General features: G+C 41.9%; 2 long non-coding RNA genes across 5 annotated transcripts; one reads left to right on the forward strand and one right to left on the reverse strand.

The window, feature by feature from the left end:
• The first annotated feature begins 1,398 nt into the window (after positions 1 to 1,398).
• On the forward strand, positions 1,399 to 2,115 carry LOC122764442. Its single transcript, XR_006359693.1, has 2 exons — positions 1,399 to 1,534; positions 1,792 to 2,115. It is a non-coding gene; the product is annotated as an uncharacterized LOC122764442 (long non-coding RNA).
• Positions 2,029 to 24,056, reverse strand: LOC122764441. Of its 4 annotated transcripts, none has more exons than XR_006359691.1 (13): positions 23,827 to 24,056; positions 23,647 to 23,717; positions 22,517 to 22,716; positions 21,833 to 21,884; positions 21,041 to 21,098; positions 20,820 to 20,959; positions 20,544 to 20,657; positions 20,292 to 20,412; positions 19,508 to 19,625; positions 4,086 to 5,113; positions 3,704 to 3,859; positions 3,091 to 3,259; positions 2,029 to 2,944 (listed from the first exon to the last, which is right to left on the reverse strand). It is a non-coding gene; the product is annotated as an uncharacterized LOC122764441 (long non-coding RNA). The 4 variants fall into 4 exon arrangements; XR_006359689.1 differs by having other exon boundaries at positions 20,799 to 20,959; XR_006359690.1 differs by lacking the exon at positions 22,517 to 22,716 and having other exon boundaries at positions 20,799 to 20,959.
• Positions 24,057 to 27,137: the final 3,081 nt, after the last annotated feature.

Consider the following 27,137-nt stretch of genomic DNA (forward strand, 5'->3'; position numbering starts at 1 on the left):
TACAACTGCACACGGAATGATGTCACCGGCTTTACACCATATGAATTAATGTTCGGCCGTTCACCACGTCTTCCAGTGGATCTGGCTTTTGGCCTGCCTGTGCGGGAGCATCAGACTACTTCTCACTCTCAGTATGTTGAGGACCTGCGGTCCAGACTTGAGGAAAGCTTCCAGCTGGCTTTGAAGAATGCTGTAAAATCTGGCGAAAGAAATAAAGCCCGCTTTGATCAACGAGACATCGAGTCTGAAAGAAGGTGATCGAGTTTTGGTGCGAAATGTACGACTTCGTGGCAAGCACAAACTGGAGGATAAATGGGAGCAGGATGTCTATGTTGTTGTAAAACGTGTTGGAGACCTGCCCGTGTACACAGTGCAGCCTGAAGATAGGGCGGATGTACCGACTCGTACACTACACCGAGATTTACTTCTTCCATGTTCCTTCCTACCTGTATGTGGTCATTCAGATCCTGCACCAGTTACACCTCCACGTCGTCCTCAAACCCGGAGCCAGAATCCAGCTAGTGTTGATCACACTGAAGATTTGTTTGAGGAGGAAGATGGATGGAATGTGCCTGAAGTTCAGATCAAGCCAGCCACATTCCAGTTCCAAAGTTCACATGTGGAACCCTCTTCTGAATACAGTACTCAGTCTCTATCCAGGACTGTTGGTCTACCTGTGTTCTCGGAGGATGCTGTATGTTCTGATCTGGAAATTGTGCACTTACCTGTTGATGGGGAGTCTTCTGCTGAGTCCATAGCTTCTCTACCTGTGGGAGAAGAGGAGCCTGCGCTTGGTGAAGCAGTATCTGTGACTGATGGGATACTACCTACCTGTGTTCCTGAAATTCTACCTGTTGAAGGATCACTACTTCCTGACCAAGCAGAGACATCACCCAGCCAAAGTGAGCAATTGCTCAGTCCATCTCCGATATCAGTTACAGCTCCAAACTTACCTGATCCAGTCGATGAATCGATTCCTGTCGCCAGACGTTCTACTCGGCAGCGTCAACCTCCTAATCGCCTTGAGTATGTGGCATTAGGTAATCCGCTTATGACGGTCGTGCAGACACTTTTTCATGGGTTGGTTAATGCTTATAGCGACGCATTTAGTACCGCAGCAGTAAAATCTTGTGTTTACGATGTTTAGCATGCATCAGGAGTTGCATGGTCTAAAGGGGGGAGGGTGTAACCCGGGTGAAAACCCCCATTGTCATTATTATTCCCTTTTTTTTGTGAAGCGTTAAATGATGCCGTGTGTCATTACGTCGTGCCGTTACGTCATTTCGTCGCGTCGTTACGTCATCACATTGCGCCGTAACATAACTCCGTTGGGGCTCGCTGCCGGCAGCAGTGAGAGGAGCACGCCGGGAAAAATGTTTGCAGGAGGTACGTTGTAGTACGCCGCGGAATATCGTAATTTAAACACTCTGGAACTAAATGCATTACAGTAACCTAATGTTGAAACATAGGAGCCGACTACCGGAGCCGCTGATCATACGATTCGGAGACCTAGTCTAAATGAATCATGGAATTGGTGAGTTGCGCTAACGCTACATATTACTTGATGCGGTAAATGCCTGTTTCTTTGAATATGTCCTACCACAGAAAATATTAAGCATGCTAAGGTTGTTGGTGATACTGAAATGATTGATAAATATTGTAATATAACAAATATTGTTATTTATTTATAGTGATTTAATTATATTGTACAATATTGTGATTGATATACTGATATGTATTGGGATTATTGTGTGATTATGAGATACTTAATAGGTCCTGTTTTCCATACAGGCCAGGTGATGGCGAGAAGTATAAGAGTATAGTCAAGTTTGAAGATCCTTGGAAACCTCCACTGCTTTGGTCGGGCTGGTAGGAGGCTCCTTGGCACAGGCGCTCCTCTCTCTCTCTGCCCTTACACTCAATTAACATTCCACACCTACATTACACACATTCACCCATTAATACAGACTGTTCCCTAAAACTTATTTATTGTCAATTTGTATATATATATGATCGGAACTGTACATATTGTATTGTTGTATATGAATGGCCATTTGTATTTTGTTAAATAATTCTGGTAATGGTTCACAATTATATGGTGTCACCAAACTTAAACTGCGTTCTGTGTCTTCCTCTCCACTCCTAGAGTCAGACCTGTTCTTCTGAATTCAGCCCAAACCTTAGACTTTCGAAGCTATAACGCATCTAAATAATAGCTATCTGTTAAACTAATTGTACCTTATTAGGGTAGTGTACATGTTACATTTATATTTAGTGCTTTCTGACTAAAAAAAAACAATCAAATCAAAGCTGGTTACAAAGCTATATGCAGAAAGTGGTCCTGGCAACTGAGTGCAAAGAAAAATGTTTGAGAACAAACTGAAAATACTGCATTGTGCATACTTATATCTCAAGTGTCAAAGTAGTTTCCTTTTGAAAAGAACACTTTTTTTTAACCCTACCTTTGTTTCAAACCATTTTAATGTGTAACCCCAAAATAGAAACAGTCAGAAGTATTAAAACAAAAACACAGCTTCCGATTTTAGTAAATTCTCTAATGGCTTCAAATACCTTCCCATAAGAGTAACCCTATCTGTAGTTTACTCTATTGAGGATGACTAACGTGCAAGTAGAGTTTTCAGTGTTTGATTTTTTTTTGAGAGTCCGTTTCCATCAAGAAGATCATCATGGAGATGATCTTCTGGAAAGCTTCAAATGTGTATCTCAGTTCTGGCGGGTAGCTGAGGTCAAGAGCATAAACAAGCGCGAACAACATCACCACAGCAAGTGGTATGTTTCCCAACTCATGCAGAACTTCCACACCCTCCAGAACAATACCTACATCTTCCGGTCCAACATCTGGCTCCTCGCCTTCCTTGCGAATGACAAAGATTCCAAATGTAGTCTCCGTGATTGCAGCTTCAATGCTTTGACCATCCGTGTTCTTCACAGAAATAAGGGGGAAATATAGGATATATATGTAAAGATATGTTGTCCCATTTTACACACACACAGAGTAAAACAGCTATCATTTATCAAATTTATATTAATTAATATGTAGGACTGGTGAATAAAAACTAAATTACATACCATGTATTCTTTCACAAGGTTCTTGGGCTCTTCATTCAGGTACACACACAGGGCTTTGATGATGCACTCTCTTCTGACATCAATGGCATCAGTCTGAGTATTTAGGACATACTCACTTCTACAACTGACTCGGAGAACCCGTACAAGATTTCCAATGTGCCTGGACTGTCTGTTTAAGCACAAATGGCAAATAAAAACCTTGAAAAAAGATAACCTATTAATCAACAGGTAGAGAAGATTTCACAAACAAAACATTGAATTAAACTTTCTTTCAAATGTAACGATCTTTATTGACCATTGTTTATGATATATGAAGTCACAATATCCATGGGGCAGTGGTTGTATGTTCAATCATAGAAATCATTAATCATAGAAATGTCAAATGAAAGCATGTGGTCCCAGGAAACAGTAACTACCATTGCAACATCAGTGGACATCGGCACATCTGCCTAAGGTTCATATTTATCAGATCCTTCTTCAAAAAAGTGCATTACCCACATCTAGTTTTATTTCTCTCCAACCCTCTGACAGTTCCTCTTTAATGTCATGCATTAAGTTTGAAATATTAAAGCTGTACAGGTTTGACAGTTTCACATTTTTTCTATTATCATACCTGGGTGATGGGTAACATGATGCTCCTAATTTTTCATCCTTGAACGCCACCTTTCTTGCCAGACACCCTCATCAACTTCGAAGAGTGAGCATCCAGCTTGGAGAAGAACTTGGACAGCAAACTGACGGTTGTAATCCTCTTGAATTCAGCAGTTAGCTTAAACGGAAAAAAAGGGCACACAAAAGCAAATTTGACTATCATAGCATTGAAATGAGCTACTAGTTCAACAATTGTCATCTATCACCAAATCCTGAATCAGCTCACGAGTTACTTCAAAGGCTTGCCCACATTTTGTTGGCTGATATAAATCACACTGTACATATTAAATGAAGACAACATATTTCAATTAAAGTGAATGAGCACTGTGCTATTATTCACCTACCTCACGTACACAGAAGAGAGCTGGCCATCTGGTTTTGTAATCCGCAATTAAGGGTGCATCACGAATAACTTCTTGCCTTCTGTGTGCAAAGGTCTTCTCCATCATTGCTGCCAGTGTGTCCTCATTGTTCCTTTTCCTTACGTCTAAAAGCAGGTTCTCTCTTATCTTTTCAAGTGTCTCTGCAGATTCACCAGATGGGTAGGTGGGGCAGTAATTTACTTGGGCTCTTCTGGGCTTCTTTACACCATAAGCAGGAGTGCATTTGTCTACAGGTTTATTTGTCAGGGAATTCAGTTCCACCTCTGGACATCCAAGCCGCTTGAGCTTCCTCCTGTAGTTGGCAAGTTTGTACTTTAAGCTCACCTTCCAGCCACCATATCCAGTGGCAGAGCCTGGCTCTTTCAAACATGGATGTGATGACACAAGGGCTTCGGCAACCTCTTCAACCTCATTGTCTGAGGGGTACACTTTGTATTTAACAATTTCTTCAGCTAAACTGTCAAGAATGGCAGTTTTAAGTCTCATGTCTGGATTCAATAAAGTTCCGCTCTCTTTGAATGCAGTATTGGCTCTGTCCAGCTGCAGCTCACAATCATATGGGAATCGAGGAAGAAAAAAAACAACAGGCCATCCAGAGGATCTTGAAGGGATGGACTCAGGTGAAGACAAAATATCTGTAAATATCACACAAGCTACCAGATGAAAGTGATGACTCATTACCAGACCCTGATGTGGCAGGAGTGGAGTAGGGTGGAGGGGGTGAACCACCAGGCAGGACAGAGGCAGCTGAATCAAAGACAAGTTTTAAGGTACTTTTGTCCTGGATCTCTGACATTGAAGTCAAGTTGGTAAATTCACTGCCAAACTCCGTATCCATAAATTGCAGCCTGAAGTGCTCCTCTACCCCTCTTTATGTTCTGAACAAGTTCACCAACAGTCTCTGGAAGCCCATCTTGCAGGGTCAGTCTCTGGGAATCGTTTATCCCCGAGGATGATTCTGAGTTTCACTGTAGCCATTTCACAATAATCTGGGAATAAAAACAAACACACGTATAAAAATCTATTTGTACAAGTGTACATATTATCTAAGGTTGAGAGACTTATTTTCATTGGTTATCCTAAAATATAATATCTAGATTCATCATTATACATGTAATTTCTGGAAAAAAAAACAAAAAAAAAACTGTTCTCAAAAGCCCAAAGCAATAATTGTAAAGCTGTCTGTTACAAAACTTATTTCAGACAGAAAGCTACGAGTTACATGATACATAATATAGCTACCTAGTTTATGATATTGCCAATTTAATGCTGCATTTATTGTCATTTTTGCATTCAATTATTTTTCACCAGTTCATCTATTTTCAGGCTAGTTTAAGCATTGTTTTGATAAATCTATAACTCATAAGCACACCTATTTTTTTTTTAATTCCAAGAGAGCAGTGACAGTCCAAATAACATAACATGTCTTTTTAATGTCACCATTCTGAGACCCCCTACAAAGTAGTCTACCAGAGGGTAGTCATCTGCTAGGTCACTAAGCTCAATCAGATCTATGTCTTTGGTTGGACATGGCATGAGCTCAAAGGCTCTGTGATGCTCACTATACCACCCACTAAGTCTCTTAACCATAAAAAACAGTCTCTCCTGAATAACAAAAATGTGAACAATCTGTCCAAAATCAGGAAGTCCACTTGTAGACCCATGAGCTATAATCATGCCCTTTTTGAAACTTACACCTTTGGTTGACATAGACCTAGTTAAATGCACCTCTCTTGTACCAGGAAATTTTTGCTTAATATTCTCAACAATTTCGTCTTTTAATACATCGACAGAAACTGTTGAGACACTTGTCATCTCAAGAACAGGCCTTTCAAAACTCGATGCTCTCATGTGATATGAAATCATGAACTGATGCTTAAAAGCTAGTGAGAGGGGCACATTTTTGAAGCAGTTGGAGTGTCGAATGACATGCTTAAAAAAACTGTGCTTAGCCTCGAATCACATTGTCCAGAGACCAACGACAGGACCAAACTTCCTGATGAGTGTAGGATAGTGCTCTAAGTAATGGTGTTTGGGTAGAAGCTGCACATTAGGAAAGAGTTCTTGGTATCTTTTACGGTGCTCTGAAAAAGATACCAAGAACTCTTGGGACAGCTAGTTTTGTAGATGAGTCTGCGTGTGTCGTCAACGTTGTCGTATGCTAACTCGTGAGTTTAGTTAGCTGTGTGCATGGTGAAAGTCGGATATTAATCCACTCTAATAAAACGCCCAGTAACAAAAAAAAAATCATCCGAAATGCAAAAGAGGACAATAACCAACTGTCGATAACATTTCTGCAGCCATATTGTTTTCTGTTCAATGGATGGTAAAGGTGATGTGATGTTGTATCTCAAAATGGCGGTTCCTCTTTACCTGCCAGGTCAAAGGCCATGCCACCTTTCACCATGGCCTTCAGAGAGGGGAACTACTAATTAGAAATGTGCACATTACTGCCACCTACTGCTCTGGAGTTGTAAGCAGAATTGGTTTGCAATCTTAACCCATTAGAATTAGGTTGTTTTAACATAAATTATTCTAGTAAATTTTTAATTGTTGCATTTAATGGTAAAACTGCATGTTTTAAAACTGTTCAACTACAAAAAATGATTTTATATAATAGAAGTTACATGTTAGACTTAGGATAAGGTAACAGACACCCAGTTTGCATTTTTTGAGTGTTGTTTTTAGTTTAGTGTGTTTCCGCGTTTTCACGGCAGGGATAGCGTCTGCTGAGACGCTGGTTCCCCGGCCACGGTGCGTGTTGCGCCGGCTCCGCGGCTGTTGTGCGTTTCGCACTGCGGTTCCGGTGCTGTGCGCTGCGGCGGCGGTACGTGTCGTGACCGGGGAGCCTGGTGGTTCCGCGGCAGCGGTGCGTGTCGCGCCGGAGTGTCGATATTGACTGTGCGCCACGCCGCGCGGCTTCAGTGAGGACCGACACGCACCTGGCCGGGCGCACCGCACTTCATTGTATCTCAAAAAAAGAAAACAATAGCTGCTGTATTACAACCTTGTGCATTTGAAATTGTATTGTAGCTTGAGCGTGCGCATGAGTTTATTTGTCAATGTGTCCCGTGATTTCATAGCGCTGTCCATGGTGGTGAAATGAGCCTCGGTGTGGAAGCGTCACGGGGTGACCTCATTAAATAATTTCAGATTTTGGCTATGTTTGCACTGAGTGTGTTTACTTAATTTCAACAATGTAGCGATAATGGTCTCCAGTTTTAGCGGTGCGTGTTGAGCCGAGTGGACGTGGACTGTGCACAGCGCAGCGCAGCGCGGCACCGCACTTCCTTGTATCTTAAAAAAAAAGAAAAGAATAGCCGCTGTATTACAACCTTGTGCATTTGAAATTGTATTGTAGCTTGAGCATGCGCATGAGTTTATTTGTCAATGTGTCCCGTGATTTCATAGCGCTGTCCACGGTGATGAAATGAGCCTCGGTGTGGAAGCGTCACGGGATGACCTCATTATATAATTCCAGATTTTGGCTATGTTTGCACTGAGTATGTTTACTTTATTTCAAAAATGTAGCCATAATGGTCTCCAGTTTTAGCGGTGCGTGTTGCGCCCAGTGTCAACGTGGATTGCGCGCAACGCCGCACCACACTTCCTTGTATCTTAAAAAAAACAAAACAATAGCTGCTGTATTACAAGCTTGTGCATTTGAAATTGTATTGTAGCTTGAGCGTGCGCATGAGTTTATTTGTAAATGTGTGCCGTGATTTCATAGCGCTTTCCACGGTGATGAAATGAGCCTCTGTGTGGAAGCGTCACGGGGTGACCTCATTATATAATTCCAGATTTTGGCTATGTTTGCACTGAGTATGTTTACTTAATTTCAACAATGTAGCCATAATGGTCTCCAGTTTTAGCGGTGCGTGTTGCGCCCAGTGTCAACGTGGATTGCGCGCAACGCCGCACCACACTTCCTTGTATCTTAAAAAAAACAAAACAATAGCTGCTGTATTACAACCTTGTGCATTTGAAATTGTATTGTAGCTTGAGCGTGCGCATGAGTTTATTTGTCAATGTGTGCCGTGATTTCATAGCGCTGTCCATGGTGGTGAAATGAGCCTCGGTGTGGAAGCGTCACGGGGTGACCTCATTATACAATTCCAGATTTTGGCAATGTTTGCACTGAGTATGTTTACTTAATTTCAACAATTACCATAATGGTCTCCAGTTTTAGCGGTGCGTGTTGCGCGAGTGTCGACGTGGACTGTGCGCAGCGCAGTGCTGCACCGCACTTCCTTGTATCTTAAAAAAGAAAAGAATAGCCGCTGTGTTACAACCTTGTGCATTTGAAATTGTATTGTAGCTTGAGCGTGCGCATGAGTTTATTTGTCAATGTGTCCCGTGATTTCATAGCGCTGTCCACGGTGATGAAATGAGCCTCGGTGTGGAAGCGTCACGGGGTGACCTCATTATACAATTCCAGATTTTGGCAATGTTTGCACTGAGTATGTTTACTTAATTTCAACAATGTAGCGATAATGGTCTCCAGTTTTAGCGGTGCGTGTTGCGCCCAGTGTCAACGTGGATTGCGCGCAACGCCGCACCACACTTCCTTGTATCTTAAAAAAACAACAACAATAGCTGCTGTATTACAACCTTGTGCATTTGAAATTGTATTGTAGCTTGAGCGTGCGCATGAGTTTATTTGTCAATGTGTGCCGTGATTTCATAGCGCTGTCCACGGTGATGAAATGAGCCTCGGTGTGGAAGCGTCACGGGATGACCTCATTATATAATTCCAGATTTTGGCTATGTTTGCACTGAGTATGTTTACTTTATTTCAAAAATGTAGCCATAATGGTCTCCAGTTTTAGCGGTGCGTGTTGAGCCGAGTGGATGTGGACTGTGCGCAGCGCAGCGCAGCGCCGCACCACACTTCCTTGTATCTTAAAAAAAGAAAACAATAGCTGCTGTATTACAACCTTGTGCATTTGAAATTGTATTGTAGCTTGAGCATGCGCATGAGTTTATTTGTCAGTGTGTCCCGTGATTTCATAGCGCTGTCCATGGTGGTGAAATGAGCCTCGGTGTGGAAGCGTCAGGGCGTGACCTCATTATATAATTCCAGATTTTGGCTATGTTTGCACTGAGTATGTTCACTTAATTTCAACAATGTAGCCATAATGGTCTCCAGTTTTAGCGGTGCTTGTTGCGCGAGTGTTGACGTGGACTGTGCGCAGCGCAACGCCGCACCACACTTCCTTGTATCTTAAAAAAAAGAAAAGAATAGCCATTGTATTACAACCTTGTGCATTTGAAATTGTAATGTAGCTTGAGCATGCGCATGAGTTTATTTGTCAATGTGTGCCGTGATTTCATAGCGCTGTCCACGGTGGTGAAATGAGCCTCGGTGTGGAAGCGTCACGGGGTGACCTCATTATATAATTCCAGATTTTGGCTATGTTTGCACTGAGTGTGTTTACTTAATTTCAACAATGTAGCGATAATGGTCTCCAGTCTTAGCGGTGCGTGTTGCGCCCAGTGTCAACGTGGATTGCGCGCAATGCCGCACCACACTTCCTTGTATCTTAAAAAAAAGAGAACAATAGCTGCTGTATTACAACCTTGTGCATTTGAAATTGTATTGTAGCTTGAGCGTGCGCATGAGTTTATTTGTCAATGTGTCCCGTGATTTCATAGCGCTGTCCATGGTGGTGAAATGAGCCTCGGTGTGGAAGCGTCACGGGGTGACCTCATTATACAATTCCAGATTTTGGCAATGTTTGCACTGAGTATGTTTACTTAATTTCAACAATGTAGCGATAATGGTCTCCAGTTTTAGCGGTGCGTGTTGAGCCGAGTGGACGTGGACTGTGCACAGCGCAGCGCAGCGCCGCACCACACTTCCTTGTATCTTAAAAAAAAGAAAACAATAGCTGCTGTATTACAACCTTGTGCATTTGAAATTGTATTGTAGCTTGAGCGTGCGCATGAGTTTATTTGTCAATGTGTCCCGTGATTTCATAGCGCTGTCCATGGTGGTGAAATGAGCCTCGGTGTGGAAGCGTCACGGGGTGACCTCATTATACAATTCCAGATTTTGGCAATGTTTGCACTGAGTATGTTTACTTAATTTCAACAATTACCATAATGGTCTCCAGTTTTAGCGGTGCGTGTTGCGCGAGTGTCGACGTGGACTGTGCGCAGCGCAGTGCTGCACCGCACTTCCTTGTATCTTAAAAAAGAAAAGAATAGCCGCTGTGTTACAACCTTGTGCATTTGAAATTGTATTGTAGCTTGAGCGTGCGCATGAGTTTATTTGTCAATGTGTCCCGTGATTTCATAGCGCTGTCCATGGTGGTGAAATGAGCCTCGGTGTGGAAGCGTCACGGGGTGACCTCATTATATAATTTCAGATTTTGGCTATGTTTGCACTGAGTATGTTTACTTAATTTCAACAATGTAGCCATAATGGTCTCCAGTTTTAGCGGTGCGTGTTGCGCCCAGTGTCAACGTGGATTGCGCGCAACGCCGCACCACACTTCCTTGTATCTTAAAAAAAACAAAACAATAGCTGCTGTATTACAACCTTGTGCATTTGAAATTGTAATGTAGCTTGAGCGTGCGCATGAGTTTATTTGTCAATGTGTCCCGTGATTTCATAGCGCTGTCCATGGTGGTGAAATGAGCCTCGGTGTGGAAGCGTCACGGGGTGACCTCATTATATAATTTCAGATTTTGGCTATGTTTGCACTGAGTATGTTTACTTAATTTCAACAATGTAGCCATAATGGTCTCCAGTTTTAGCGGTGCTTGTTGCGCGAGTGTCGACGTGGACTGTGCGCAGCGCAACGCCGCACCACACTTCCTTGTATCTTAAAAAAAAGAAAAGAATAGCCATTGTATTACAACCTTGTGCATTTGAAATTGTATTGTAGCTTGAGCATGCGCATGAGTTTATTTGTCAATGTGTGCCGTGATTTCATAGCGCTGTCCACGGTGGTGAAATGAGCCTCGGTGTGGAAGCGTCACGGGGTGACCTCATTATATAATTCCAGATTTTGGCTATGTTTGCACTGAGTGTGTTTACTTAATTTCAACAATGTAGCCATAATGGTCTCCAGTTTTAGCGGTGCGTGTTGCGCCCAGTGTCAACGTGGATTGCGCGCAATGCCGCACCACACTTCCTTGTATCTTAAAAAAAACAAAACAATAGCTGCTGTATTACAACCTTGTGCATTTGAAATTGTATTGTAGCTTGAGCGTGCGTATGAGTTTATTTGTCAATGTGTCCCGTGATTTCATAGCGCTGTCCATTGTTGTGAAATGAGCCTCGGTGTGGAAGCGTCACGGGGTGACCTCATTATACAATTCCAGATTTTGGCAATGTTTGCACTGAGTATGTTTACTTAATTTCAACAATGTAGCGATAATGGTCTCCAGTTTTAGCGGTGCGTGTTTCGCCCGGTGTCAACGTGGATTGCGCGCAACGCCGCACCACACTTCCTTGTATCTTAAAAAAAAAACAACAATAGCTGCTGTATTACAACCTTGTGCATTTGAAATTGTATTGTAGCTTGAGCGTGCGCATGAGTTTATTTGTCAATGTGTCCCGTGATTTCATAGCGCTGTCCACGGTGGTGAAATGAGCCTCGGTGTGGAAGCGTCACGGGGTGACCTCATTATATAATTCCAGATTTTGGCTATGTTTACACTGAGTGTGTTTCCTTAATTTCAACAATGTAGCCATAATGGTCTCCAGTTTTAGCGGTGCTTGTTGCGCGAGTGTCGACGTGGACTGTGCGCAGCGCAACGCCGCACCACACTTCCTTGTATCTTAAAAAAAAGAAAAGAATAGCCGCTGTATTACAACCTTGTGCATTTGAAATTGTATTGTAGCTTGAGCGTGCGCATGAGTTTATTTGTCAATGTGTCCCGTGATTTCATAGCGCTGTCCATGGTGGTGAAATGAGCCTCGGTGTGGAAGCGTCACGGGGTGACCTCATTATATAATTCCAGATTTTGGCTATGTTTACACTGAGTGTGTTTCCTTAATTTCAACAATTACCATAATGGTCTCCAGTTTTAGCGGTGCGTGTTGCGCGAGTGTCGACGTGGACTGTGCGCAGCGCAGTGCTGCACCGCACTTCCTTGTATCTTAAAAAAAGAAAAGAATAGCTGCTGTATTACAACCTTGTGCATTTGAAATTGTATTGTAGCTTGAGCATGCGCATGAGTTTATTTGTCAATGTGTGCCGTGATTTCATAGCGCTGTCCACGGTGATGAATTGAGCCTCGGTGTCGGCAGCGTCACAGGGTGACCTCATTATATAATTCCAGATTTTGGCTATGTTTGCACTGAGTGTGTTTACTTAATTTCAACAATGTAGCGATAATGGTCTCCAGTTTTAGCGGTGCTTGTTGCGCGAGTGTCGACGTGGATTGCGCGCAATGCCGCACCACACTTCCTTGTATCTTAAAAAAAAGAAAACAATAGCTGCTGTATTACAACCTTGTGCATTTGAAATTGTATTGTAGCTTGAGCGTGCGCATGAGTTTATTTGTCAATGTGTGCCGTGATTTCATAGCGCTGTCCACGGTGATGAAATGAGCCTCGGTGTGGAAGCGTCACGGGATGACCTCATTATATAATTCCAGATTTTGGCTATGTTTGCACTGAGTATGTTTACTTTATTTCAAAAATGTAGCCATAATGGTCTCCAGTTTTAGCGGTGCGTGTTGCGCCCAGTGTCAACGTGGATTGCGCGCAACGCCGCACCACACTTCCTTGTATCTTAAAAAAAAAAAAACAATAGCTGCTGTATTACAAGCTTGTGCATTTGAAATTGTATTGTAGCTTGAGCGTGCGCATGAGTTTATTTGTCAATGTGTCCCGTGCGCAGTGCAGCGCGGCACCGCACTTCCTTGTATCTTAAAAAAAAGAAAAGAATAGCCGCTGTATTACAACCTTGTGCATTTGAAATTGTATTGTAGCTTGAGCATGCGCATGAGTTTATTTGTCAATGTGTCCCGTGATTTCATAGCGCTGTCCACGGTGGTGAAATGAGCCTCGGTGTCGGCAGCGTCACAGGGTGACCTCATTATATAATTCCAGATTTTGGCTATGTTTGCACTGAGTATGTTTACTTTATTTCAAAAATGTAGCCATAATGGTCTCCAGTTTTAGCGGTGCGTGTTGCGCCCAGTGTCAACGTGGATTGCGCGCAATGCCGCACCACACTTCCTTGTATCTTAAAAAAAAGAAAACAATAGCTGCTGTATTACAACCTTGTGCATTTGAAATTGTATTGTATCTTGAGCACGCGCATGAGTTTATTTGTCAGTGTGTGCCGTGATTGCATAGCGCTGTCCACGGTGATGAAATGAGCCTCGGTGTGGAAGCGTCACGGGGTGACCTCATTATATAATTCCAGATTTTGGCTATGTTTACACTGAGTGTGTTTCCTTAATTTCAACAATTACCATAATGGTCTCCAGTTTTAGCGGTGCGTGTTGCGCGAGTGTCGACGTGGACTGTGCGCAGCGCAGTGCTGCACCGCACTTCCTTGTATCTTAAAAAAAGAAAAGAATAGCCGCTGTATTACAACCTTGTGCATTTGAAATTGTATTGTAGCTTGAGCATGCGCATGAGTTTATTTGTCAATGTGTGCCGTGATTTCATAGCGCTGTCCACGGTGATGAAATGAGCCTCGGTGTCGGCAGCGTCACAGGGTGACCTCATTATATAATTCCAGATTTTGGCTATGTTTGCACTGAGTGTGTTTACTTAATTTCAACAATGTAGCGATAATGGTCTCCAGTTTTAGCGGTGCGTGTTGAGCCGAGTGGACGTGGACTGTGCACAGCGCAGCGCAGCGCCGCACCACACTTCCTTGTATCTTAAAAAAAAGAAAACAATAGCTGCTGTATTACAACCTTGTGCATTTGAAATTGTATTGTAGCTTGAGCGTGCGCATGAGTTTATTTGTCAATGTGTCCCGTGCGCAGTGCAGCGCCGCACCGCACTTCCTTGTATCTTAAAAAAAAAGAAAAGAATAACCGCTGTATTACAACCTTGTGCATTTGAAATTGTATTGTAGCTTGAGCATGCGCATGAGTTTATTTGTCAATGTGTTCCGTGATTTCATAGCGCTGTCCACGGTGGTGAAATGAGCCTCGGTGTGGAAGCGTCACGGGATGACCTCATTATATAATTCCAGATTTTGGCAATGTTTGCACTGAGTATGTTTACTTAATTTCAACAATGTAGCGATAATGGTCTCCAGTTTTAGCAGTGCGTGTTGCGCGAGTGTCGACGTGGACTGTGCGCAGCGCAGTGCTGCACCGCACTTACTTGTATCTTAAAAAAAAGAAAACAATAGCTGCTGTATTACAACCTTGTGCATTTGAAATTGTATTGTAGCTTGAGCGTGCGCATGAGTTTATTTGTCAATGTGTCCCGTGATTTCATAGCGCTGTCCATGGTGGTGAAATGAGCCTCGGTGTGGAAGCGTCACGGGGTGACCTCATTATATAATTCCAGATTTTGGCTATGTTTGCACTGAGTGTGTTTACTTAATTTCAACAATGTAGCGATAATGGTCTCCAGTTTTAGCGGTGCGTGTTGCGCCCAGTGTCAACGTGGATTGCGCGCAATGCCGCACCACACTTACTTGTATCTTAAAAAAAAGAAAACAATAGCCGCTGTATTACAACCTTGTGCATTTGAAATTGTATTGTAGCTTGAGCGTGCGCATGAGTTTATTTGTCAATGTGTGCCGTGATTTCATAGCGCTGTCCACGGTGATGAAATGAGCCTCGGTGTGGAAGCGTCACGGGATGACCTCATTATATAATTCCAGATTTTGGCTATGTTTGCACTGCGTATGTTTACTTTATTTCAAAAATGTAGCCATAATGGTCTCCAGTTTTAGCGGTGCGTGTTGCGCCCAGTGTCAACGTGGATTGCGCGCAATGCCGCACCACACTTCCTTGTATCTTAAAAAAAACAAAACAATAGCTGCTGTATTACAACCTTGTGCATTTGAAATTGTATTGTAGCTTGAGCGTGCGTATGAGTTTATTTGTCAATGTGTCCCGTGATTTCATAGCGCTGTCCACGGTGGTGAAATGAGCCTCGGTGTGGAAGCGTCACGGGGTGACCTCATTATATAATTCCAGATTTTGGCTATGTTTGCACTGAGTATGTTTACTTAATTTCAACAATGTAGCCATAATGGTCTCCAGTTTTAGCGGTGCTTGTTGCGCGAGTGTTGACGTGGACTGTGCGCAGCGCAACGCCGCACCACACTTCCTTGTATCTTAAAAAAAAGAAAAGAATAGCCATTGTATTACAACCTTGTGCATTTGGAATTGTATTGTAGCTTGAGCGTGCGCATGAGTTTATTTGTCAATGTGTCCCGTGATTTCATAGCGCTGTCCATGGTGGTTTAATGAGCCTCGGTGTGGAAGCGTCACGGGGTGACCTCATTATATAATTTCAGATTTTGGCTATGTTTGCACTGAGTATGTTTACTTAATTTCAACAATGTAGCCATAATGGTCTCCAGTTTTAGCGGTGCGTGTTGCACCCAGTGTCAACGTGGATTGCGCGCAACGCCGCACCACACTTCCTTGTATCTTAAAAAAACAAAACAATAGCTGCTGTATTACAACCTTGTGCATTTGAAATTGTATTGTAGCTTGAGCGTGCGCATGAGTTTATTTGTCAATGTGTCCCGTGCGCAGTGCAGCGCGGCACCGCACTTCCTTGTATCTTAAAAAAAAGAAAAGAATAGCCGCTGTATTACAACCTTGTGCATTTGAAATTGTATTGTAGCTTGAGCGTGCGCATGAGTTTATTTGTCAATGTGTGCCGTGATTTCATAGCGCTGTCCACGGTGGTGAAATGAGCCTCGGTGTGGAAGCGTCACGGGGTGACCTCATTATATAATTTCAGATTTTGGCTATGTTTGCACTGAGTATGTTTACTTTATTTCAAAAATGTAGCCATAATGGTCTCCAGTTTTAGCGGTGCGTGTTGCGCCCAGTGTCAACGTGGATTGCGCGCAATGCCGCACCACACTTCCTTGTATCTTAAAAAAAAAAAAAAATAGCTGCTGTATTACAACCTTGTGCATTTGAAATTGTATTGTAGCTTGAGCGTGCGCATGAGTTTATTTGTCAATGTGTCCCGTGATTTCATAGCGCTGTCCATTGTTGTGAAATGAGCCTCGGTGTGGAAGCGTCACGGGGTGACCTCATTATATAATTCCAGATTTTGGCTATGTTTGCACTGAGTATGTTTCCTTAATTTCAACAATGTAGCCATAATGGCCTCCAGTTTTAGCGGTGCGTGTTGCGCCCAGTGTCGACGTGGATTGCGCACAGCGCCGCACCACACTTCCTTGTATCTTAAAAAAAAGAAAACAATAGCTGCTGTATTACAACCTTGTGCATTTGAAATTGTATTGTATCTTGAGCACGCGCATGAGTTTATTTGTCAGTGTGTGCCGTGATTGCATAGCGCTGTCCACGGTGATGAAATGAGCCTCGGTGTGGAAGCGTCACGGGGTGACCTCATTATATAATTCCAGATTTTGGCTATGTTTACACTGAGTGTGTTTCCTTAATTTCAACAATTACCATAATGGTCTCCAGTTTTAGCGGTGCGTGTTGAGCCGAGTGGACGTGGACTGTGCGCAGCGCAGCGCCGCACCACACTTCCTTGTATCTTAAAAAAAAGAAAACAATAGCTGCTGTATTACAACCTTGTGCATTTGAAATTGTATTGTAGCTTGAGCATGCGCATGAGTTTATTTGTCAATGTGTGCCGTGATTTCATAGCGCTGTCCACGGTGATGAATTGAGCCTCGGTGTCGGCAGCGTCACAGGGTGACCTCATTATATAATTCCAGATTTTGGCTATGTTTGCACTGAGTGTGTTTACTTAATTTCAACAATGTAGCGATAATGGTCTCCAGTTTTAGCGGTGCTTGTTGCGCCCAGTGTCAACGTGGATTGCGCGCAATGCCGCACCACACTTCCTTGTATCTTAAAAAAAAGAAAACAATAGCTGCTGTATTACAACCTTGTGCATTTGAAATTGTATTGTAGCTTGAGCGTGCGCATGAGTTTATTTGTCAATGTGTGCCGTGATTTCATAGCGCTGTCCACGGTGATGAAATGAGCCTCGGTGTGGAAGCGTCACGGGATGACCTCATTATATAATTCCAGATTTTGGCTATGTTTGCACTGAGTATGTTTACTTAATTTCAACAATGTAGCCATAATGGTCTCCAGTTTTAGCGGTGCGTGTTGCGCCCAGTGTCAACGTGGATTGCGCGCAACGCCGCACCACACTTCCTTGTATCTTAAAAAAAAAAAACAATAGCTGCTGTATTACAAGCTTGTGCATTTGAAATTGTATTGTAGCTTGAGCGTGCGCATGAGTTTATTTGTCAATGTGTGCCGTGATTTCATAGCGCTGTCCACGGTGATGAAATGAGCCTCTGTATGGCAGCGTCACGGGTTGACCTCATTATATAATTCCAGATTTTGGCTATGTTTACACTGAGTGTGCTTCTTTAATTTCAACAATGTAGCCATAATGGTCTCCAGTTTTAGCGGTGCCTGTTGAGCCGAGTGTCGACGTGGACTGTGCGCAGCGCAGTGCTGCACCGCACTTACTTGTATCTTAAAAAAAAGAAAAGAATAGCTGCTGTATTACAACCTTGTGCATTTGAAATTGTATTGTAGCTTGAGCATGCGCATGAGTTTATTTGTCAATGTGTGCCGTGATTTCATAGCGCTGTCCACGGAGATGAATTGAGCCTCGGTGTCGGCAGCGTCACAGGGTGACCTCATTATATAATTCCAGATTTTGGCTATGTTTGCACTGAGTGTGTTTACTTAATTTCAACAATGTAGCGATAATGGTCTCCAGTTTTAGCGGTGCGTGTTGCGCCCAGTGTCAACGTGGATTGCGCGCAATGCCGCACCACACTTCCTTGTATCTTAAAAAAAAGAAAACAATAGCTGCTGTATTACAACCTTGTGCATTTGAAATTGTATTGTAGCTTGAGCGTGCGCATGAGTTTATTTGTCAATGTGTGCCGTGATTTCATAGCGCTGTCCATGGTGGTGAAATGAGCCTCTGTATCGGCAGCGTCACGGGGTGACCTCATTATATAATTCCAGATTTTGGCTATGTTTACACTGAGTGTGCTTCTTTAATTTCAACAATGTAGCCATAATGGTCTCCAGTTTTAGCGGTGCCTGTTGAGCCGAGTGTCGACGTGGACTGTGCGCAGCGCAGCGCTGCACCGCACTTACTTGTATCTTAAAAAAAAGAAAAGAATAGCTGCTGTATTACAACCTTGTGCATTTGAAATTGTATTGTAGCTTGAGCGTGCGCATGAGTTTATTTGTCAATGTGTCCCGTGCGCAGCGCAGCACCACACTTCCTTGTATCTTAAAAAAAAGAAAAAAATAGCTGCTGTATTACAAGCTTGTGCATTTGAAATTGTATTGTAGCTTGAGCATGCGCATGAGTTTATTTGTCAGTGTGTGCCGTGATTTCATAGCGCTATCCACGGTGGTGAAATGAGCCTCGGTGTGGAAGCGTCACGGGGTGACCTCATTATATAATTCCAGATTTTGGCTATGTTTGCACTGAGTATGTTTACTTAATTTCAACAATGTAGCCATAATGGTCTCCAGTTTTAGCGGTGCTTGTTGCGCGAGTGTCGACGTGGACTGTGCGCAGCGCAACGCCGCACCACACTTCCTTGTATCTTAAAAAAAAGAAAAGAATAGCCATTGTATTACAACCTTGTGCATTTGAAATTGTATTGTATCTTGAGCATGCGCATGAGTTTATTTGTCAGTGTGTGCCGTGATTTCATAGCGCTGTCCACGGTGGTGAAATGAGCCTCGGTGTGGAAGCGTCACGGGGTGACCTCATTATATAATTCCAGATTTTGGCTATGTTTACACTGAGTGTGTTTCTTTAATTTCAACAATGTAGCCACAGTGGTCTCCAGTTTTATGAAGTTAATGTTGAGAATGTATCTTGTCTGCGGCGAATGAGTTAGTTCAACTTAAACCATTTAGGAAACCAATTAAGTTTATTAACTCAAACAATTGAAGCATAACAAAGTATTTGATTTGAGTACAAGTAACTCAAGTATTTGTTGTTAAAGTAACCTGGGTAAAGTGCATTGTCCTAATTACATTCAGTTAATCAAAACTACTAAGTATGTGACACTTATGTGAAACGGATTCATCTGAACTGAAATGATCTTCTTTATACAAATGTTAATACTTAAGTTGACTTGACTCTTTTCTTTCTACTAAATCAAATTATTACATTCTACTTCTGACAACTTGAAATGGAGATCATAGATCAGTGCGTGAGCCATTACAACCTGATTGTGAGGACCAGAGACACATGGTGAGTTTCAAAGGGAACTCCAGCAGGAACCTGATCTTCATTCACTACTGCCACCAGAGCCACTGCCCCTCTTGGGTTGCTTCCAACTCATCCTGAAAAGGGAACAAACACATGTTCAGTGTTTTCAGTGTATTCAGACAAATCATTCAACTTAAAAAAGAAAACATGATGTCATCATCACTACTTGATGCAATAGTCAAATAGAAGCGCTGTCAATAAAAAGGTAAACATGTTGCATGTATTAGTTGTGAAATGTAGCGTTACACTGTACTCACATCTTATACCAAACTGAGAATACAAGCTTATTTAGGGAAGATCATCACCCTTCTTTTCTCCTTCTATATGATGAGGAGAGAGTTCCAGTCTGTGTGTTCACTTGTTACTGAGGTTTTGTCAAAATATCTGATAAAGATCAGTTTACACACACACACACACATGTATCTGAATCTTTGTAGTACCAATAGTAAAAGATGTTAAAGACACAATAAACACACAGCAGAAAGCATCAGTGACTTTGCTTTGAATATGAATGTACTGATCTATGGATATGGGAAAAGGAGAATAGAAAAAAGACTTTTGTTGAAACAGTGGAATCCTCCTTTAAATACAGCAGCAGGCCAGCCAGGGCTGCTGTTCTAGCTGCAGTCATGTTTTTGTCCTGTTTGCACAGGGGGGTGTTAAGCTCTACTCCTCACATTCAACAGCAATGTAATGCAAATGGTCCTCATATGCCATCAAAACATCTTCCATCTTCTCACCAAAACTTCCAGTCTTCCTCTTCTGTTCAAGTTTCAGCAGCTGGGGTGCATATTTGTCAAGTGCAGTGTAGAAGGACAATGGTAGATATGGATTGGTGATTCTGTGGAATTCACTGTAGAGCTGCATGGAAAACAAAGCACAGGACATTTTGGCACGACTAGACGTAACATATTAAAACTCTTTTCCAGCTAAAGCATTGCTACAACGATGACTTTGACAGTGTGTGGGTGTCACCATCCGCTTTCACTCACTTGAGCTTCACTAAAGAGTGCAGGTCGTGTCTCTTTTAGTTTGGCAAGGAGGAGCTGAATTCCCAGTTTCTTCATGCCTGAGTGCAAAGGTGCGCTGCATATGTTGATGGAGACCTGTGACATAAAACACAAGGAGCTACTGAAGGTGCTACGTCTGTTTTTCACTAGACTACTCATAGATATCACTACATCGACTGACAGTTAATGTATTATTTATTTGAACTTACAATTTTACATTTATATTAAAATACATACACAAATATGAAAAAACTGTACACTATAGTGGCGGTGATTCACTGAACATCATATGTTGGGTGCACATTTAAACACAGGATCCAGGCAGCTTTCCAAGTTCCAATATTTTATTTCCAAGTAAACGGTAGTTGGTGATGAGGGGTAATGGTGGATGATTTTGTCTATATGAAAATGATAAAGGAAATATTACAATCTAGAAAGTATCAAATATACAATAAGAAATGAGGTTGTCTTAGACTTACATCAATAATACGTCCACTCTTACTTTCCTCTCTTTAGCAAAGGATTAAACTCAGGATTCTAGTATAATGAAACACAAACAATAAGTAAGTCTTCAGACAAGATGTAGTATCAACCAAATGAATCATTAAATGAGTGAACGTCCATAAAACTCACAGCCAGTGTCCCTTTGTTCTCGTGGATTGTTTGGAGGGAAAATAGGGGGGTCAAAGGGCGGAAGGGGCGGTTTATATAGGATTAGGGGTGTGATCCAGGTAGGTGTGGCAGTGAGGAGGCAGGTGAGGTGGAGACTTGGGATTTTAACAAAATACATATGCAGTGACCGTGCGACTTTAATATAAATCTAAAATTCGAAGGTAAAATCAATTATTAATACTATCCAAAATGTCTACATTAAAAACAAAATAACACGTCAACCACAAATCTATGGATCACACCAAGCATCTGAGAGACGTCTGAGCCAGCGGATCATTTCATCAGGACAGGCCGAGGTTACGCCGACAACGTACCGCGCTGAAATCAGTTTCAGGTTGGATATTCAACAGACATTCGCTTCCTTACATTCAAGTGTTGAGTGTGTTTGTGGTTTGTTTCTGTTTGGTTGTGATGAGTTTCTGTTGTACTCATGCCACTAAACCGAATCCAGTCTGTGGTTTGTAGCAGGTTTGCATTGTTGCTGCACACAGAGAGTGAGACACAAACATGGGACTGTGATGGTTTCATTAAAAGACAAGAGATGAGAAGAAGACTGGAGTCAGTGAGGAAACAAGGAAACAAAGTAACGTCAAACTTACATCTGTGATCTGTCAGCAGTTTGAATACTGGCACGAATGGTCAGCTTACACACTGTGGGAGAGCGACAACAACGGTGAACAAAACAAACGCCACAGAAGCTGCAGTGCAAACTCCACCCATCTATGCCTGCAGAGGAAAAACTACATGTCTACTATAAACTGCTTTCTATATCCCTTCTATATCCTGGTTGGATTTAAACAGACACACCTGCCAATTTATTAGGTACACATTTTCTGTTGTTTATGAACACACTGATTGAATGAGCCAATCACATGGCAGTAAGTCATTGCATTTAGGCAGGTAGACATGATCAGGACGCCCAAATCAAGTTCAAACAGACTATCAGCATTAGGAAGAAAGGTGATTCAAGGAGCTTTTAATGTGGCATGGTTACTGGTAGTATTTGACAAACTGCTTGCACAACCACGGTGTGAAAAACAGAAAATATCCAGTCATGCCATGTTGAGGTCAAAGATCAGAAGAAAGGCCACGATAAGAAAGCAAAAGGAACTCAAATCACTGCAACCAAAGTGTGCAGAACACCATCTGAAGGCACAACACATTGAACCTGCAGAAGACCACAGCACGTGTCACTGCCACCACCATCATACCCTGTGTACTTAATAGTGTAGCCAATGAAAGTAGAAAACACACAACCAGAGCCAAAACAATGCAATACTCACTTATTGACGGAACCATGTGTAGACTCTGCAGACCTGAGAAGACGCAGGTATACATCCCACAATGTTCCTCACTGTCTGCTCTTTGAAGTAGAGGAGGTCCATTTCCCAGAAGAAGCAGGTCCTGGTCCACTTCAGCTTGGCCCTCCCACTGGTTGAAGGTGCGCCTGGTCCTGCTGTCATATCTTAACCCTTAAGAGTTCCTATAAATAGAGGAAGATTTGATTCAAAGCTGCTAAATCGTTCAAACTGATTAGAAATGAATAGAGCCCACGTTGCTTCCTGTCAAATCTGGCCGGTGTAGTGCCGAAAAGAGACTGCCCCCGATGGGAACGCGCATCAGTTAAGAGGTAGTGAGTGTATATGTCTACTGGTAGATATAATACTGTATAGAGGGTACACCCTATAAGTCTTTGTTTGAAGGAGCGATATTGACCAAATTCACTGTACATGCACCAGTTTTCCTCGACTGCTCATGCTGAAAAGACAGAGAATGTAAGCCCTAACAATCCAGAGTTGTACGGTGCAGTCACTTCTCGGCAGGCCCTGCCGAGAAGTGACTGCACCCTGTAACTCTTTATTGCAAGGAGCGATATTGACCAAATTCACTGTACATGCACCTGGTTTCCTCTACTTTCCTCTCCTGTACTGATTCTTCCAATTAGCCACTCACAGTGTGACTCCTGGCTGCTGAGTTAGTTAGCACCAGTTAGTTACTAGAAACCCAAGCCTTTTCAGATGATTCATATTAATAAATACACCATTAAATAATTACTGAAGTCAGTCATTAACTATTTAAATACATAAATACACCATTAAGAAATGACTAAAGTGTCATTCATTATTTAAATTAATAAATAGACTGTTCAATAATTACTTACATCACATTGGTTTTCTTAGGTTACAAAACACTGACATGGGTTTTTACGCCATAACTCAGTAACAATAATAATAATAATGATAATATTCAGTGGAGTTCCACTTCAGGTTTTATGTGATACTCATTCCAAACTAAATATTAGTTTAAATGTCATATGATTAAAAAAATGTGTTAAAGTTTGATTGTACACTTACATTTAAGTGTTAAGTGTGTTTGTTTCTGTTTGGTTGTGATGAGTTTCTGTTGTACTCACACCAGCAAACCGAATCCAGTTCAGTCCGTCCATGAATACCAGTCCGGGTTTGCAGCAGGTTTGCGTTGATGCTGCAAACAGAGAGTGAGACACAAACAGGTGACTGTGATCGTTTCATTAAAGACAAGAGATGAGAAGAAGACTGATGTCAGTGAGGAAACAAAGTAACGTCAAACTTACATCTGTGATCTGTCAGCATCTCCTCTCCCTCTGGTGCAGCTGTCAACACAGGAGTTTAAATAGTGGCACAACGGTCAGCCAATCCGGTGTGAAAGCTTGAAATGTTTGGGGCGGGGCTTATTATTGAAAACATGTGCGCTGTGACTGACTTTTTTTAACCATAACTTTATTTAAAACATTCCACAAACGTTGCATTGTTCTGGGGGTCCTCTGGGTCAAATAACACACTAATATATATATATACACACACATATATACATATATATATATATATATATATATATATATATAAATATATATATATATAAACCTAAATATATATATATGTATAAGATGTTATGGTCTATTTGTTCGTCCTTGTCATTATTTATTAAAATGTACGTTGTTTAAAAATTGCTGTTGCTTTTTAATAAATATATAGACCTAAATACCTTTTTCTTTTTTCTCTAATTGTTTGTGTATTGCTTGGTCATTGTTGCTATTCTGTGTTAGTTCACTCAAAAAAATAACTTGTTCCCGGAACATAATAAAATTATGGAAATAATTTCCACCTAAATAAAATGCTTTAATTTAGCAAGAAACAATTTTGTTGAGTGACCTGAATGTAAATATGATGGGTCAACATGATGCATTTGCATTAGTGTTACTTAATTACCAGTGGTCAGTCCAACTAGATTTGTAAGGGTAAATGTAACATACTAATGTAATTTTGTAATGCCATTTAAACATGTATGATATGATTATGAGTTACTTAATTTAATATGGTAGTTACAACTACTTTTTAAAACAGTGCAGTACATGAATTAATTGTGCTGAGCCAACAACACAAAGTTAGGTGGAAGTGGTTTAGCCCAAGAGACATGAAAATGAACACAATAGTACTTATTCAGAAAATAAACAATTAACATACATATTCAGCAATATAAACAAATGTCAACCTATATACCCCCAGCTGGTGTCAAGTTTGGAAAATAATAACACGAAGAAAAGAGCTCAAGTGGCTTTTGAGAAATCTGCAACATACATTCCTATACACTTAGACAAAACCATTGAACAACTCACATTAAGTGTTTATGTAACCCGGGTGAAAAACCCCATTGTCATTATTATTCCCTTTTTTTTGTGAAGCGTTAAATGATGCCGGGTGTCATTACGTCGTGCCGTTACGTCATTTCGTCGCGTCGTTACGTCATCACATTGCGCCGTAACATAACTCCGTTGGGGCTCGCTGCCGGCAGCAGTGAGAGGAGCACGCCGGGGAAATGTTTGCAGGAGGTACGTTGTAGTACGCCGCGGAATATCGTAATTTAAACACTCTGGAACTAAATGCATTACAGTAACCTAATGTTGAAACATAGGAGCCGACTACCGGAGCCGCTGATCATACGATTCGGAGACCTAGTCTAAATGAATCATGGAATTGGTGAGTTGCGCTAACGCTACATATTACTTGATGCGGTAAATGCCTGTTTCTTTGAATATGTCCTACCACAGAAAATATTAAGCATGCTAAGGTTGTTGGTGATACTGAAATGATTGATAAATATTGTAATATAACAAATATTGTTATTTATTTATAGTGATTTAATTATATTGTACAATATTGTGATTGATATACTGATATGTATTGGGATTATTGTGTGATTATGAGATATTTAATAGGTCCTGTTTTCCATACAGGCCAGGTGATGGCGAGAAGTATAAGAGTATAGTCAAGTTTGAAGATCCTTGGAAACCTCCACTGCTTTGGTCGGGCTGGTAGGAGGCTCCTTGGCACAGGCGCTCCTCTCTCTCTCTGCCCTTACACTCATTTAACATTCCACACCTACATTACACACATTCACCCATTAATACAGACTGTTCCCTAAAACTTATTTATTGTCAATTTGTATATATATATGATCGGAACTGTACATATTGTATTGTTGTATATGAATGGCCATTTGTATTTTGTTAAATAATTCCGGTAATGGTTCACAATTATATGGTGTCACCAAACTTAAACTGCATTCTGTGTCTTCCTCTCCACTCCTAGAGTCAGACCTGTTCTTCTGAATTCAGCCCAAACCTTAGACTTTCGAAACGCATCTAAATAATAGCTATCTGTTAAACTAATTGTACCTTATTAGGGTAGTGTACATGTTACATATTGTGGCGAGCTAGCCAGGAGTGGAGAAAGACTTGAACATTTGTGGTTTTTTTTGGTTTTCATATATTCATATATTTGTGTAGTGGTAATAATAATAATGGACATATTCGAGAAGCGTGGCATTAAGATTCCGAATGCAGTTTTGATAAAGGAAGCAACAAAAACTGAAACAGATGATGAAGTAGTCGACTTTTTACAGCAGTACGGTTCTATTTTAAAATTTGAACGTATCGATGATGAACCCGATTCTGTTTTTCACCAGTCGATTGTGGTTGAATATAATTCCACCGCTGCAGTAGTTGCGTTACGTCCACTTCTACCGTATATATATGAGTGTGATGGCGATGATGTTACTTATAAGATCTTGGACCTATCTACTGTCTGCGCGCATGAGGTTGGGAGGTCACAAACTAAGAACTACCTCTCTGAATTACAAAAAGTTGCGAAATGGACAGGCCAAGATTTTGCGGTTGTCCTTAACGGGGTAATGTCTCTGTTTGGTCAGTCAGTCACCCAGCTTGATCCTACTGCTACTGATGTGGAGACTTCGTTGGATGATGGAAAGCCACCGTCTGCTGTCATAGTCAATCTGTCGACCCCAGCACTGCTCTCTGCTGCCACCTTTGGTCATTCACTTGGACCTGCTTCTTCAGACCAGAGCACAGAACCACGCACAAGGGCCCAGCCGGACCCTACAGCCCAACACGCCTCAAGATCCTCGTTACCAGCTATGTCACATGCTAACCTTAATCCACCTGAAGTTCAACGCTATGTGGTTGAGCATATCGTCAAGAACAGCGACAGTGCTATGCACCCTGCACAGCGTCTGAGAACATTCTCTGGAAGATCACCCAGAACTCAAACCGAGTCAGATTACGACACATGGCGTTCCGGAGTTGAACTGCTATTACAAGATCCTGCAGTGTCCAACCTACAGCGTTCACGAAGGATCTTTGACAGCTTGTTACCACCTGCTGCTGATGTGATTAAGCACTTGAAACCCGACACTCCACCAACAGTGTATCTACAGACACTTGATTCAGCGTACGGTACGGTGCAGGATGGCGATGAGCTATACGCCAAATTCATGGACACATTCCAGGATGCTGGAGAGAAACCGTCCCACTATTTGCAACGTCTGCAAGTGGCGTTGAACCAGGCT

This window comes from Solea senegalensis, unplaced genomic scaffold (genome assembly GCF_019176455.1).
Source record: "Solea senegalensis isolate Sse05_10M unplaced genomic scaffold, IFAPA_SoseM_1 scf7180000017410, whole genome shotgun sequence".
Lineage (NCBI taxonomy): Eukaryota > Metazoa > Chordata > Actinopteri > Pleuronectiformes > Soleidae > Solea > Solea senegalensis.